At 47.4% G+C, this 15,000-nt stretch overlaps 1 protein-coding gene across 1 annotated transcript in view; it reads left to right on the forward strand.

The window, feature by feature from the left end:
* The first annotated feature begins 10,151 nt into the window (after positions 1–10,151).
* The window catches only part of mapk9 (mitogen-activated protein kinase 9), a 44,457-nt gene continuing 39,608 nt past the window's right edge, over positions 10,152–15,000 (forward strand). The window contains exon 1 of the mRNA XM_080537324.1: positions 10,152–10,282. The gene's annotated coding sequence lies outside the window, so the exon portion shown is untranslated. The remainder of the gene's footprint in view (positions 10,283–15,000) is intronic.

Genomic DNA, 15,000 nt, shown 5'->3' on the forward strand with positions numbered 1-15,000 from the left:
CATCATTGTATCTCTATCTACATTTTAAATCTAAAACTAAACGTTTTTTTCTTGTCTTGCTTTTCCTTCAAGGCCAAAAAGAGACTTGTTGCTGCACTGTGGTGATGTTATATGCATGCATGCACCTTCTCCTTCCCTACATGTTCCCTGCTGTCTGCCATGGACCACTGAGGTCTGTTACACTGTCTACCATGGACCTCTGAGGTCTGTTACACTGTCTACCATGGACCTCTGAGGTCTGTTACACTGTCTACCATGGTCCTCTGAGGTCTGTTACACTGTCTACCATGGTCCTCTGAGGTCTGTCACACTGTCTACCATGGTCCTCTGAGGTCTGCTGTCTACCATGGTCCACTGAGGTCTGTTACACTGTCTACCATGGACCTCTGAGGTCTGTTACACTGTCTACCATGGTCCTCTGAGGTCTGTCACACTGTCTACCATGGTCCTCTGAGGTCTGTCACACTGTCTACCATGGTCCTCTGAGGTCTGTTACACTGTCTACCATGGTCCTCTGAGGTCTGTTACACTGTCTACCATGGTCCTCTGAGGTCTGTTACACTGTCTACCATGGTCCTCTGAGGTCTGTTAGACTGTCTACCATGGTCCTCTGAGGTCTGTCACACTGTCTACCATGGTCCTCTGAGGTCTGTCACACTGTCTACCATGGACCTCTGAGGTCTGTTAGACTGTCTGCCATGGTCCTCTGAGGTCTGTTACACTGTCTACCATGGTCCTCTGAGGTCTGTTACACTGTCTACCATGGACCACTGAGGTCTGTTACACTGTCTACCATGGACCTCTGAGGTCTGTTACACTGTCTACCATGGACCTCTGAGGTCTGTTACACTGTCTGCCATGGTCCTCTGAGGTCTGTCACACTGTCTGCCATGGTCCTCTGTGGTCTGTTAGACTGTCTGCCATGGTCCTCTGTGGTCTGTCACACTGTCTACCATGGTCCTCTGTGGTCTGTTACACTGTCTACCATGGTCCTCTGAGGTCTGTTACACTGTCTACCATGGTCCTCTGTGGTCTGTTACACTGTCTACCATGGTCCTCTGAGGTCTGTTACACTGTCTACCATGGTCCTCTGAGGTCTGTTAGACTGTCTACCATGGTCCTCTGAGGTCTGTCACACTGTCTGCCATGGTCCTCTGAGGTCTGTCACACTGTCTACCATGGTCCTCTGTGGTTCACACTATCTACCATGGTCCTCTGAGGTCTGTCACACTGTCTGCCATGGTCCTCTGAGGTCTGTCACACTGTCTGCCATGGTCCTCTGAGGTCTGCTGTCTACCATGGTCCACTGAGGTCTGTTACACTGTCTGCCATGGTCCTCTGAGGTCTGTTACACTGTCTACCATGGTCCTCTGAGGTCTGTTACACTGTCTGCCATGGTCCTCTGAGGTCTGCTGTCTACCATGGTCCTCTGAGGTCTGTTACACTGTCTACCATGGTCCTCTGAGGTCTGTTACACTGTCTACCATGGTCCTCTGAGGTCTACTGTCTACCATGGTCCTCTGTGGTCTGTTACACTGTCTACCATGGTCCTCTGAGGTCTGTCACACTGTCTACCATGGTCCTCTGAGGTCTGTCACACTGTCTACCATGGTCCTCTGAGGTCTGTTACACTGTCTGCCATGGTCCTCTGAGGTCTGTTAGACTGTCTACCATGGTCCTCTGAGGTCTGTTAGACTGTCTACCATGGACCTCTGAGGTCTGTTAGACTGTCTACCATGGTCCTCTGAGGTCTGTCACACTGTCTGCCATGGTCCTCTGAGGTCTACTGTCTACCATGGTCCTCTGAGGTCTGTCACACTGTCTACCATGGTCCTCTGAGGTCTGTCACACTGTCTGCCATGGTCCTCTGAGGTCTGTTACACTGTCTACCATGGTCCTCTGAGGTCTGTTAGACTGTCTACCATGGTCCTCTGAGGTCTGTTAGACTGTCTACCATGGACCTCTGAGGTCTGTTACACTGTCTACCATGGTCCTCTGAGGTCTGTTACACTGTCTGCCATGGTCCTCTGAGGTCTGTTACACTGTCTGCCATGGTCCTCTGAGGTCTGTTACACTGTCTACCATGGTCCTCTGAGGTCTGTCACACTGTCTACCATGGTCCTCTGAGGTCTGTTAGACTGTCTACCATGGTCCTCTGAGGTCTGTCACACTGTCTACCATGGTCCTCTGAGGTCTGTTACACTGTCTACCATGGTCCTCTGAGGTCTGTTAGACTGTCTACCATGGTCCTCTGTCTACCATGGTCCTCTGTCTACCATGGTCCTCTGAGGTCTGTCACACTGTCTACCATGGTCCTCTGAGGTCTGTTAGACTGTCTACCATGGTCCTCTGAGGTCTGTTACACTGTCTACCATGGTCCTCTGAGGTCTGTTACACTGTCTACCATGGTCCTCTGAGGTCTGTCACACTGTCTACCATGGTCCTCTGAGCTCTGTTACACTGTCTACCATGGTCCTCTGAGGTCTGTTAGACTGTCTACCATGGTCCTCTGTCTACCATGGTCCTCTGAGGTCTGTCACACTGTCTACCATGGTCCTCTGAGGTCTGTCACACTGTCTACCATGGTCCTCTGAGGTCTGTTACACTGTCTACCATGGTCCTCTGAGGTCTGTTACACTGTCTACCATGGTCCTCTGAGGTCTGCTGTCTACCATGGTCCTCTGAGGTCTGTTACACTGTCTACCATGGTCCTCTGAGGTCTGTCACACTGTCTACCATGGTCCTCTGAGGTCTGTTAGACTGTCTACCATGGTCCTCTGAGGTCTGTTACACTGTCTACCATGGACCTCTGAGGTCTGTTACACTGTCTACCATGGTCCTCTGAGGTCTGTTACACTGTCTACCATGGTCCTCTGAGGTCTGCTGTCTACCATGGTCCTCTGAGGTCTGTCACACTGTCTACCATGGTCCTCTGTGGTCTGTCACACTGTCTGCCATGGTCCTCTGAGGTCTGTTACACTGTCTACCATGGACCTCTGAGGTCTGTCACACTGTCTACCATGGTCCTCTGAGGTCTGTTAGACTGTCTACCATGGTCCTCTGAGGTCTGTCACACTGTCTACCATGGTCCTCTGAGGTCTGTTACACTGTCTACCATGGTCCTCTGAGGTCTGTCACACTGTCTACCATGGTCCTCTGAGGTCTGTTAGACTGTCTACCATGGTCCTCTGTGGTCTGTTACACTGTCTACCATGGTCCTCTGAGGTCCACTGTCTACCATGGTCCTCTGAGGTCTGCTGTCTACCATGGTCCTCTGAGGTCTGTCACACTGTCTACCATGGTCCTCTGAGGTCTGTTAGACTGTCTACCATGGTCCTCTGAGGTCTGTTACACTGTCTACCATGGTCCTCTGAGGTCTGCTGTCTACCATGGTCCTCTGAGGTCTGTTAGACTGTCTACCATGGTCCTCTGAGGTCTGTTACACTGTCTACCATGGTCCTCTGAGGTCTGTTACACTGTCTACCATGGTCCTCTGAGGTCTGTCACACTGTCTACCATGGTCCTCTGAGGTCTGTCACACTGTCTACCATGGTCCTCTGAGGTCTGTTACACTGTCTACCATGGTCCTCTGAGGTCTGTTAGACTGTCTACCATGGTCCTCTGAGGTCTGTTACACTGTCTACCATGGTCCTCTGAGGTCTGTTACACTGTCTACCATGGTCCTCTGAGGTCTGTCACACTGTCTACCATGGTCCTCTGAGGTCTGTCACACTGTCTACCATGGACCTCTGAGGTCTGTCACACTGTCTACCATGGTCCTCTGAGGTCTGTTAGACTGTCTACCATGGTCCTCTGAGCTCTGTTACACTGTCTACCATGGTCCTCTGAGGTCTGTCACACTGTCTGCCATGGTCCACTGAGGTCTGTCACACTGTCTACCATGGTCCTCTGAGGTCTGTTACACTGTCTACCATGGTCCTCTGAGGTCTGTTACACTGTCTGCCATGGTCCTCTGAGGTCTGTTACACTGTCTACCATGGTCCTCTGAGGTCTGTTAGACTGTCTACCATGGTCCTCTGAGGTCTGTTACACTGTCTACCATGGTCCACTGAGGTCTGTCACACTGTCTACCATGGTCCTCTGAGGTCTGTTACACTGTCTGCCATGGTCCTCTGAGGTCTGTTACACTGTCTACCATGGTCCTCTGAGGTCTGTCACACTGTCTACCATGGTCCTCTGAGGTCTGTTAGACTGTCTACCATGGTCCTCTGAGGTCTGTTACACTGTCTACCATGGTCCTCTGAGGTCTGTTACACTGTCTACCATGGTCCTCTGAGGTCTGTCACACTGTCTGCCATGGTCCTCTGAGGTCTGTCACACTGTCTACCATGGTCCTCTGAGGTCTGTTACACTGTCTACCATGGTCCTCTGAGGTCTGTCACACTGTCTACCATGGTCCTCTGTGGTCTGTTAGACTGTCTACCATGGTCCTCTGAGGTCTGCTGTCTACCATGGTCCTCTGAGGTCTGTCACACTGTCTACCATGGTCCTCTGAGGTCTGTTACACTGTCTACCATGGTCCTCTGAGGTCTGTTAGACTGTCTACCATGGTCCTCTGAGGTCTGTCACACTGTCTACCATGGTCCTCTGAGGTCTGTTAGACTGTCTACCATGGTCCTCTGAGGTCTGTCACACTGTCTACCATGGTCCTCTGTGGTCTGTTAGACTGTCTACCATGGTCCTCTGAGGTCTGCTGTCTACCATGGTCCTCTGAGGTCTGTCACACTGTCTACCATGGTCCTCTGAGGTCTGTTACACTGTCTACCATGGACCACTGAGGTCTGTTACACTGTCTACCATGGTCCTCTGAGGTCTGTCACACTGTCTACCATGGTCCTCTGAGGTCTGTTAGACTGTCTACCATGGTCCTCTGAGGTCTGTCACACTGTCTACCATGGTCCTCTGTCTACCATGGTCCTCTGAGGTCTGTCACACTGTCTACTAGGGCTGTTACGATTCGTCAACGTCGTCGACGTAATCGACTACGTCAATACGTCGACTTGCGTAATGTGCGTCGGTGCGTCGTAAATTTAAAAAAGTTAAACAATATATTTTTTTTTTTTAAAAAGCAAAAAAATAAGCAAAAAAATTAAGCAAAAATGAAATGGCCTATCACAGCAGTACGTCTGCAATGAACGAGCACCTCAAGCGAAAGCATCCTGGAGCTCTTTGTGAAGACAGCCGCAAGATAGCACCACCGTAAGTCACCGTTGTATTTCTGTTCACTTTTCCGGACATGTATGAGTGAAAAATGGATAGCTACTAGCTAATGTTACACAAGCAATGTAGCTCACCACAGTTTGTATGTCTTGTCTTCTGGTGTTAGTAACGTTAGCTATGTAGCTGGCTAGCTACGGTAGCCTATTGTCATTGTGGTGCTCGCACCTACTGTACGTTATCTAGCTCGTAGCTCGCATGCTACGTTAGCATCCATTTAGCTAATCATAACATAGCAGCGAGAGTAACGTTAGCTAGCTATGTAGCTACTAGCTACTAGCTATGTGTTGTGGTGATGGACAGACTTCTAAATGGCCATGTTGGCATTCAAGTTGGCTAAACATAGCAGTGAGGTGGAAAAAAAAAAAATATATATATTTTTATCGAACAGTAAAAAAAATTATCGTTAAATTAGTCGTTAGACTAATCGAAAAAATAATCGCTAGATTAATCGTTACAAAAATAGTTGTTTGGGACAGCCCTACTGTCTACCATGGTCCTCTGAGGTCTGTTCCACTGTCTACCATGGTCCTCTGAGGTCTGTCACACTGTCTACCATGGTCCTCTGTCTACCATGGTCCTCTGAGGTCTACTGTCTACCATGGTCCTCTGAGGTCTACTGTCTACCATGGTCCTCTGAGGTCTGTTACACTGTCTACCATTGATCTTTGTATCCACATAAAGTTGAGAAATGAGCCACTGTGACTCCGATGGCAGAGGCATGAAACTGGAGAAACACTTTGAAACTGATACCATTGATTCCCTGGAGGGCACAAAAAATATATATGTGCACATATATTGACTTCATATAATTCATTGCACGGATAATGACTTTATATTTACTTATACTCACTGTATACTGTTCCACCATGCACTGTCCATACATTTATGGCTTTTAAATTATATTGCATAATATGTCTGTGCGTAAACGTTCTTTCATACGTACCAACCTTCAGGCCTTCAGTCCTACGCAGGTTTATACATGACCCCCCAGGTCTAAATGACCCCCCATTCTCACAGGATTTAGTTAAAGTAATTAAAGACTTGGAGGGAGGCACATCTGGTTGTAAATGTGTTTGACATATTTATATTGCGGCTGTTTCATCCCTGGTGTGTCTTGATGTGTCTTGATGTGTCTTGGTGTGACTTGTGACGAATAGTGATTCATATTTTAGATAGTTTATGATTCTGTAATGTGTTCTCTATTTTCACTGTAAATTGTTAGCCTATATGTTTTTTTGTTCTGTTTTGTTTTTATGTCTGCAATCCTGTTAACACTAGAGGCGCGACGTGTTTTCACCTACTTTTAGCGCGACAAGGTGTCGAATTACACGACCACTCTTCACAATGGGGGAGTGTGTACTGATGCACAAAGATCGCTGGATGGCGATGTCGCACAAGAAGAGATAATGACAAGATCACTACCTCTAAAAATGCATAAAGTTCCTATGCGCAGAGAAGCAGGGAAAAACAATAGTAATAAATATTGCAATATTGTGTTATCATAGTTATGAGCTTCACAGTGATAAAGTCTGTTTATTTGTCGTGAACTTCGCCGGTAACATCAGCCTGTCAGCCCCTGCAACTGCTCACAGGGGTTGTTACATGTGATTATATGGAATGGCTGAATATGTTCATTCTTTTTATTTTGATTACATTATATAATTGTATTTGGTATAATGACAAATAAACTTGAAAGTTGAATGATCTCACAGGAGCGCGTACCTGCATGTGCCGCAACCTGTTATAGTTAGTTTCACCTATATTAGTGAAGAGCTGAAAGAAAATACATGAAAGAAAGGAGAGAAAGAGTACAGAATGATAAATCATTCAGAATGTTATTGGTTTTAATATTTCACAATCTGCCAGAATAAGCACGCTCCCTCGCACACCCAGCCCATCATTTTTGATGCTGCTAATGTGTGTAATGAAAAGTGTGACAATGTTGAAAGACATGATGTCATAATCAAAATATAAAACCTGGTTGGATAAAATAAGATTCTGTTGTGATTGTGTTGACATTGTTGTGATGTCAAAAGAAATCTTGGTTATGTAATGTGTAAAGTGGAGAGGAGATTGATCGGGACTGCGGGAGTTTTCATTACTAACGAATGATGGTTGATTATTATTATACAAAATTAATAGTAATAAATATTGCAATATTGTGTTATCATAGTTATGAGCTTCACAAAGTCTGTTTATTTGTCGTGAACTTCACGCCGGCCGTAACATCAGCCCGGCGACTGCTTGTAAGCTTTGAAACCTGCTTGGCTGCTTTGAAACCCGCTTGGCTCCCTCATGAATTGGCAGCTATTGTTTGCTGATGGGAAACGATCAAGAAACAATTAGAGAATAAGATTACCCTCCCCGTGCATCAACCATTACATCAAGTGATTGTAACTCACTTTAGAAACTAGTTCTTAGCCTACACGTTTATTTGTCAAATACATGCTCTGCATGTTTCTCTAAAAATGCATAAAGTTCCTATGAGCAGAGAAGTGGGGAAGTGGGGAAATTATTAGAGCAATCTGATATGAAGCTTGAATCAGCTGAAAACGAACTATGGAACAGATTAAATTATATGGAGGGGAGATTGATTGAGACTGCGGGAGCTTTACTAATGAATGAAAGTTGATTATCATTATTAAAAAAGAATAGTAATAAATATTGCAATATTGTGTTATCATAGTTATGAGCTTCACAGTGATAAAGTCTGTTTATTTGTCGTGAACTTCGCCGGTAACGTTAGCGTGCCCCTGCAACTGCTCACATGTGATTATATGGAATGGCTGAATATGTTCCTTCTTGTTATTTTGATTACATTATATAATTGTATTTGGTATAATGACAGATAAACTTGAAACTTGAATGATCTCACAGGAGCGCGTAGCCTATACCTGCACGGAGCGTTCATGTGCCGCAACCTGTTATAGTTAGTTTCACCTAAAAGAGCTGAAAGAAAACACATGAAAGAAAGGAGAGAAAGAGTAGCCTACAGAATGATAAATCATTCAGAATGTTATTGGTTTTAATATTTCACAATCTGCCAGAATAAGCACGCTCCCTCGCACACCCAGCCCATCATTTTTGATGCCGCTAATGTGTGTAATGAAAAGTGTGACAATGTTGAAAGACATGATGTCATAATCAAAATATAAAACCTGGTTGGATAAAATAAGATTCTGTTGTGATTGTGTTGACATTGTTGTGATGTCAAAAGAAATCTTGGTTATGTAATGTGTAAAGTGGAGAGGAGATTGATCGGGACTGCGGAAGTTTTCATTACTAACGGATGATGGTTGATTATTATTATACAAAAATAATAGTAATAAATATTGCAATATTGTGTTATCATAATTATGAGCTTCACAGAGATGCACAAACCTGTCGTGTTTATTTGTCGCCGTAACATCAGCCCGGCGACTGCTGTAAGCTTGTAAGCATTGTAAGCGTGTAATACACGCTCTTGCATGTTTCCATTCATGATGATGTGTTTCTGTAAATTCATATATATATATCCTATTGCAATATTTGAAAATTGACAGCGCTGTAGGCTAAATAGTGTCATTCAATGCACAACACACGTCGTTTCACACGATTTTGATTGACTTTCTGCGGCAGCGAAATACATGATCAATATCTTATTATCAATTATCAATATAATGGTGGCCTAACATGGTCCAGTGGTCTAGCACCGTGGTCGTGCACACATATGTCGGCCCTTCTTCTCCTTACTTTCCTGTCTGTCTTCACTATCTCTATCCAATAACATGAAAACTATGAGTGGGACTGCCCCACTCAGAAAAAAACATTATACAATAACATTATATACAAAAAAAACATTATATACAATATTATAAATATCCGTTCGTTATATAATATTCGTTGATGAGTACAGGCATAATCAAACGTAGGTTACTCCAATTACTTTGCTGCAGTAGCTATGCATGCACCACACAACTTGATAGGTACATACTGTGCAGTGTATCATTCATAACGGTACATAGGCTACACATATCATAATATCTTATCACTATTGCATGGAACTTGGGTAAACCCGCTGTGAAAAAAAAACTCAGCTCCAACAAATCTGAAGGGATTGGGAGACATACTGTACAGTTTATCATTGTCATAACTGTCTGTACATATACATATCTTATGTATCACTATTGCTATATATAGCCTATATATAAACACATTATGTTACAAATATCAGTCTTATCCACTGTATCTAATTCAGCACTGAAGCCTGAAGATTGAGCACAGTGTGTCCCCTTGCTACCTCTGCTGATATAAAAGAGAATTGCAGCCTTGGAGAACAAATATGGCAGCCGAATCCCAAGGCAAATACACAGGCACACACAGAAATACTGCAAAATCGCTTTATACTAACTCGATTTTGAAAATGTAAAGATGCTGGGTGGTAGAACGCACATATCTAGGAAAAGTCATGAAAGGAGGGTCCTGACATTAATTTTGATCGAGTGCAATGGTAGAATTTTTTTTGTACTCACTGGTGCCCGATGACACCTCACGGCTTTCCTAGTGTTAATTGTGCTGCTGTCTGTCTTGGCCATGACGCTCTTGAAAAAAATTGATTTCGTCCTGAGTAAACGTTAAATAAACAAACACATCAATAAATGAAATGAAATACAAATCACTTCCAGGAGCCTGACGTAAAGACGTGTCTGTATACGCGATGACATCATCGAGACGTGTATAACGCGATGACATCATCGAGACGTGTATAACGCGATGACATCATTCATGTGCTCTCCGCTGCCGCTTGTTGTGCCGCTCCTCCGCCCCCAACCGCGCAGGAGTCCAGGAATCCTCTCAGTGCTCTCTGAACCCTCCTTCCTCCACCGGGAAACACGTCTCTGATCTGGGGTTACCTTCTCTCCTCTCCTGGGACAGCACGGAACACGGCTCACCTCCATTTCCTGGTTCCTGACGGTACCGAGAGTGAGAGCAGCTGTTTCCCCTGCGTCTGTCCCGAGGCATGGGAGGAGGAGCGTCCTGGGAGGCGACGGCCAGGGAGAAGGTAGGTCTGTCTGTCTGTCTGTCTGTCTGTCTGTCTGTCTGTCAGGGAGAAGGTAGGTCTGTCTGTCTGTCTGTCAGGGAGAAGGTAGGTCTGTCTGTCTGTCTGTCAGGGAGAAGGTAGGTCTGTCTGTCTGTCAGGGAGAAGGTAGGTGTCTGTCTGTCTGTCTGTCTGTCTGTCTGTCTGTCTGTCTGTCAGGGAGAAGGTAGGTCTGTCTGTCTGTCTGTCTGTCTGTCTGTCAGGGAGAAGGTAGGTGGCGCGCGTCTGTCCGGCTTACCGCATTGATGTGAGGGAGGTGGAGCCGGTAACGTTTCTAAGATCGCCGACGGAAACGCGGTGTCATAAACCAGGAGGGAGGGCATGTGTGTGTGTGTGTGTGGGTGTGTGTATATGTGACTGGTGTGTGTGACTGGTGTGTGTGTGTGTGACTGGTGTGTGTGTACATGTCACTGATGTGTGTGTGTGTGTGTGTGTGTACATGTCACTGATGTGTGTGTGTGTGTGTGTGTGTGTGTGTGTGTACATGTCACTGATGTGTGTGTGTATGTATGTGACTGGTGTGTGTGTGTGTGTGTGTGTGTGTGTGACTGGTGTGTGTGTGTGTGTGTGTGTGTGTGTGGTGCGCATGTGTGTGTGTTAGCCCTCTCGGTGTCCACCTGAGTGTGTTGCGCTCGTCATTAACCTTGGCCCTAACGCCAGCTCAGCGGCCTCGTGGTTAGAGTGTCCTCAGTCCTGAGATCGGGAGGTTGTGAGTTCCATCCCCGGCCGAGTCGTACCACCAAACACTATAAACATGGTACCTGGTCCCTGTTTAGCACTCAGCATTAAGGGTTGGATTGGGGGGGGGGGGGGGGGGTAAGACCCTGTGACATACCAGCGTCATGACCAGGGGGGGTGTTGTACATCAAGCTGCCTCACACTACAGAAACAGGAGATAGGCTCCAGAACCGTTAGGCTCCAGAACCATGCTGCTTACTGTCTCAATCAAACCCCCAGAAGTGTCCAACAAACCCAACAAACCCTTTTTTTGTCAGTCAGGATCTCCACCCCCCCCTCTCTCCCTTCTCCTCCCCTGCTTCTCTCCCCCCCCCCCTCTCTCCCGTCTCCTCCCCTGCTTCTCTCCCCCCCCCCCTCTCTCCCGTCTCCTCCCCTGCTTCTCTCCCCCCCCCCTCTCTCCCGTCTCCTCCCCTGCTTCTCTCTCCCCCCCCCTCTCTCCCTTCTCCTCCCCTGCTTCTCTCCCCCCCCCTCTCTCCCGTCTCCTCCCCTGCTTCTCTCTCTCCCCCCCCTCTCTCCCTTCTCCTCCCCTGCATCTCTCTCCCCCCCCCCCTCTCTCCCTTCTCCCCCCCCCCCTCTCTCCCGTCTCCTCCCCTGCTTCTCTCCCCCCCCCTCTCTCCCTTCTCCTCCCCTGCTTCTCTCTCCCCCCCCCCCTCTCTCCCTTCTCCTCCCCTGCTTCTCTCTCTCCCCCCCCCCTCTCTCCCGTCTCCTCCCCTGCTTCTCTCTCTCCCCCCCCCCCCCCCCTCTCTCCCTTCTCCTCCCCTGCTTCTCTCTCCCCCCCCCCCCCCCTCTCTCCCTTCTCCTCCCCTGCTTCTCTCTCTCCCCCCCCCCCCCCCCCCCTCTCTCCGTCTCCTCCCCTGACCTCTCCTTCCCATCGGTTGTCAGGGTTACTTCCTTACTGACTCTACGACCACCTCACACAGGGCAGGTTTCTGACAGACCGCTACTGTCTCTTGTTGCGAGGGCCTGCGGGTTACAGCGTGTCAGGACTCGTCTCTGCCGAGGCCCCCCCGACGTTAACATACATGTCCCTCTCCTGTCAGCACTGAGCTCACACACACACACACACACACACACACACACACACACACACACACACTGTCATCGCCCGCCTGCCTGGCTGCCTGGGGCTCTGCTGTGTCTAGTAGTGTGGTTACTGTAAGGAAAATGATACAGATGGAGAGGTGGGAGGGAGGGAGGGAGGGAGAGAGGGGGGGGAGGGAGAGAGGGGGGGGGAGGGAGGGAAGGAGGGAGGGGGGGAGGGAGAGAGGGGGGGGAGGGAGGGAGGGAGGGAGGGAGGGAGGGAGGGGAGGGAGAGAGGGAGGGAGAGGGAGGGAGGGAGAGAGGGAGGGAGAGGGAGGGAGGGAGAGAGGGGGGGGAGGGAGGGACAGAGAAGGAGAGTGGCAGAGAGAGAGAGAGAGAGACCAACTATTTATTTTTCCTCTGAGTCATCCTCTGGCAGTGGGCCATCTCTCTGTAGCAGGGCTGTGTAGAGGCTGTGTAGAGGCTGTGTAGAGGTTGTATAGAGGCTGTGTAGAGGCTGTGAGGCAGCATGTGTAGAGGCTGTGAGGCAGCGTGTGTAGAGGCTGTGAGGCAGCATGTGTAGAGGCTGTGAGGCAGCATGTGTAGAGGCTGTGTGGCAGCGTGTGTAGAGGCTGTGAGGCAGCGTGTGTAGAGGCTGTGAGGCAGCATGTGTAGAGGCTGTGAGGCAGCGTGTGTAGAGGCTGTGTGGCAGCGTGTGTAGAGGCTGTGAGGCAGCATGTGTAGAGGCTGTGTAGAGGCTGTGTGGCAGCATGTGTAGAGGCTGTGTAGAGGCTGTGTGGCAGCATGTGTAGAGGCTGTGAGGCAGCATGTGTAGAGGCTGTGTAGAGGCTGTGTGGCAGCATGTGTAGAGGCTGTGTAGAGGCTGTGTGGCAGCATGTGTAGAGGCTGTGAGGCAGCATGTGTAGAGGCTGTGTAGAGGCTGTGAGGCAGCATGTGTAGAGGCTGTGTAGAGGCTGTGTGGCAGCATGTGTAGAGTAGGGCTGCACGATTAATCGATTTTAAATCGAAATCGCGATTTGAAATGATGCGATTAGCTAATCGCAAAGCCTGCGATTTGCCTGCGATTTTTTTTTTTTTTTTTTTTTTTTTTTTTTTAAACCTTTATTTTACCAGGAAGTCACATTGAGATTAAAACCTCTTTTACAAGAGAGACCTGGCCAAGACAGGGTCAAAATAGTAGCTTAAAAAACAGTTCAGATAACAAGACAGGACATAAGACAGTGGCAACAATACAATAGACAAACAATGGTAGGGGTATTTACAAGGTGATTAAAACATTGAGAAGTCTAACCAAAGCAGGTACAGCGAGCGGTGACCACATCCTTTAATCTACGCTTGAAGATACTTATAGAAATAAGGGCCTCTAATTTAAAAGTAGTCTGTAGGTCATTCCAAGACCAAGGGCCATAATAAGACAAGCTTGCCCTTCCAACATTGTTCATGATAAGTGGCACCTTGTATTGTAGCCATCTACGAGACCTGAGACCCGAGCCACTCGGTATAGGGATGAACTTCCGGCCCAGATAATTCGGTAAGAAGCCAGAGATGATTTTAAACAAGAGTGTACCAGTGTTGGAGCCTTCTGACAGAAAGAGATGGCCATCCAACCAGACTATACAGTGTACAGTGATGGGTCCTGAAGGCACTATTGGTGATGTATCTTAGAACCGAATGATACAGGGGGTCTAGCTTGGATAAAGTGGACAGAGAAGCAAACCTATATACTGTATCACCATAATCCAATTGTGAAATACTTATTTGGGATACGTCATACAGCGCGTCGGATTCAACGTCAATGAACGTCAATGTCAATGAACGTCAACGTCAATGAACGTCAACGTCAATGAACGTCAATGTCAATGAACGCACACGCACAACAACAACATCGCACGTGAAACGCCCACGTTTCGGTAGCTAGCAACATTCATGGTGGATAAATGGCTTCAGCAGAACCAGAAGCAACGTTGGACGATTTAGTCCCGAAGAAAAGCAGCACTTCTGTTGTATGGAAGTATTTCGGGTTTAGGACGACTGATGTCCCAATGGAAGAAGCGAGTTCGGTAACATATGAATATTCATGAATAAAGCGTGTTGGTCTTCCGTAGAACCGTCATAGGCTGCGTTCGTAAACTTGCTCTGGAAATTTGATCAGCACTCATGGAATGCCTCTTGTCCAATCAAATTACTTGGTCTCTTTATGACTTTGAACCCGGCGCTCTCAGAGCGAATTTACGAACGCAGGCATAGGTTGTGTCACGACAGTCAGTCCAATTATTATGAGACTTTGGGCTAACGTAACGGAGACAATTAGACACCACATGGCTTACTGGACGTATGATAAACGTTAGTATGTTATAATTGCGACAGGTAAGTGTACAATTTCACTATACTAACTGTACCAGCCAAGTGCATGTCGGTGCTGTTAGTCCAGCCTTAAACTTAGCTTAGCTAACTTGTAGTCTTCGAGACGGTAGCTTAGCTTAGCTACTCATGCTAACCCGGCGTTAAAGTACAGACACAGAGTTGACAGTCTCAGCAACCTGCGGGTTGGTGTTTATATAGTATAGCAGGCTTATGGATACATGGAAGTTAACTGTTCTGTTGTCAAACATGAATGTGTCCTGTATGCATAACCTCATACCAGTCGTTCATACCAGCCGGCTTTAAAGACGCAGAGGTTAGCCTAGCCTAGCCTTGGGCTGAAGTATGTCACAGATTCCTAAGTCAAGGTGACGTGTGTCTGTGCTCCATAGTCAGAGACCACCATTCTATCATTCATCAGTTCGACTGTTGACCGAGTCATCTAGATGTGGTCCTTTCAGTTATAGTCACAGTGTATCCCCAAATGATCATTTTAATAGCTGGATCATCTTAGAAAGTAGCCACCTGTCTAGATGAGATGA

This window comes from Nansenia antarctica, assembly GCF_963989245.1.
Source record: "Nansenia antarctica genome assembly, chromosome: 7".
NCBI lineage: Eukaryota > Metazoa > Chordata > Actinopteri > Argentiniformes > Microstomatidae > Nansenia > Nansenia antarctica.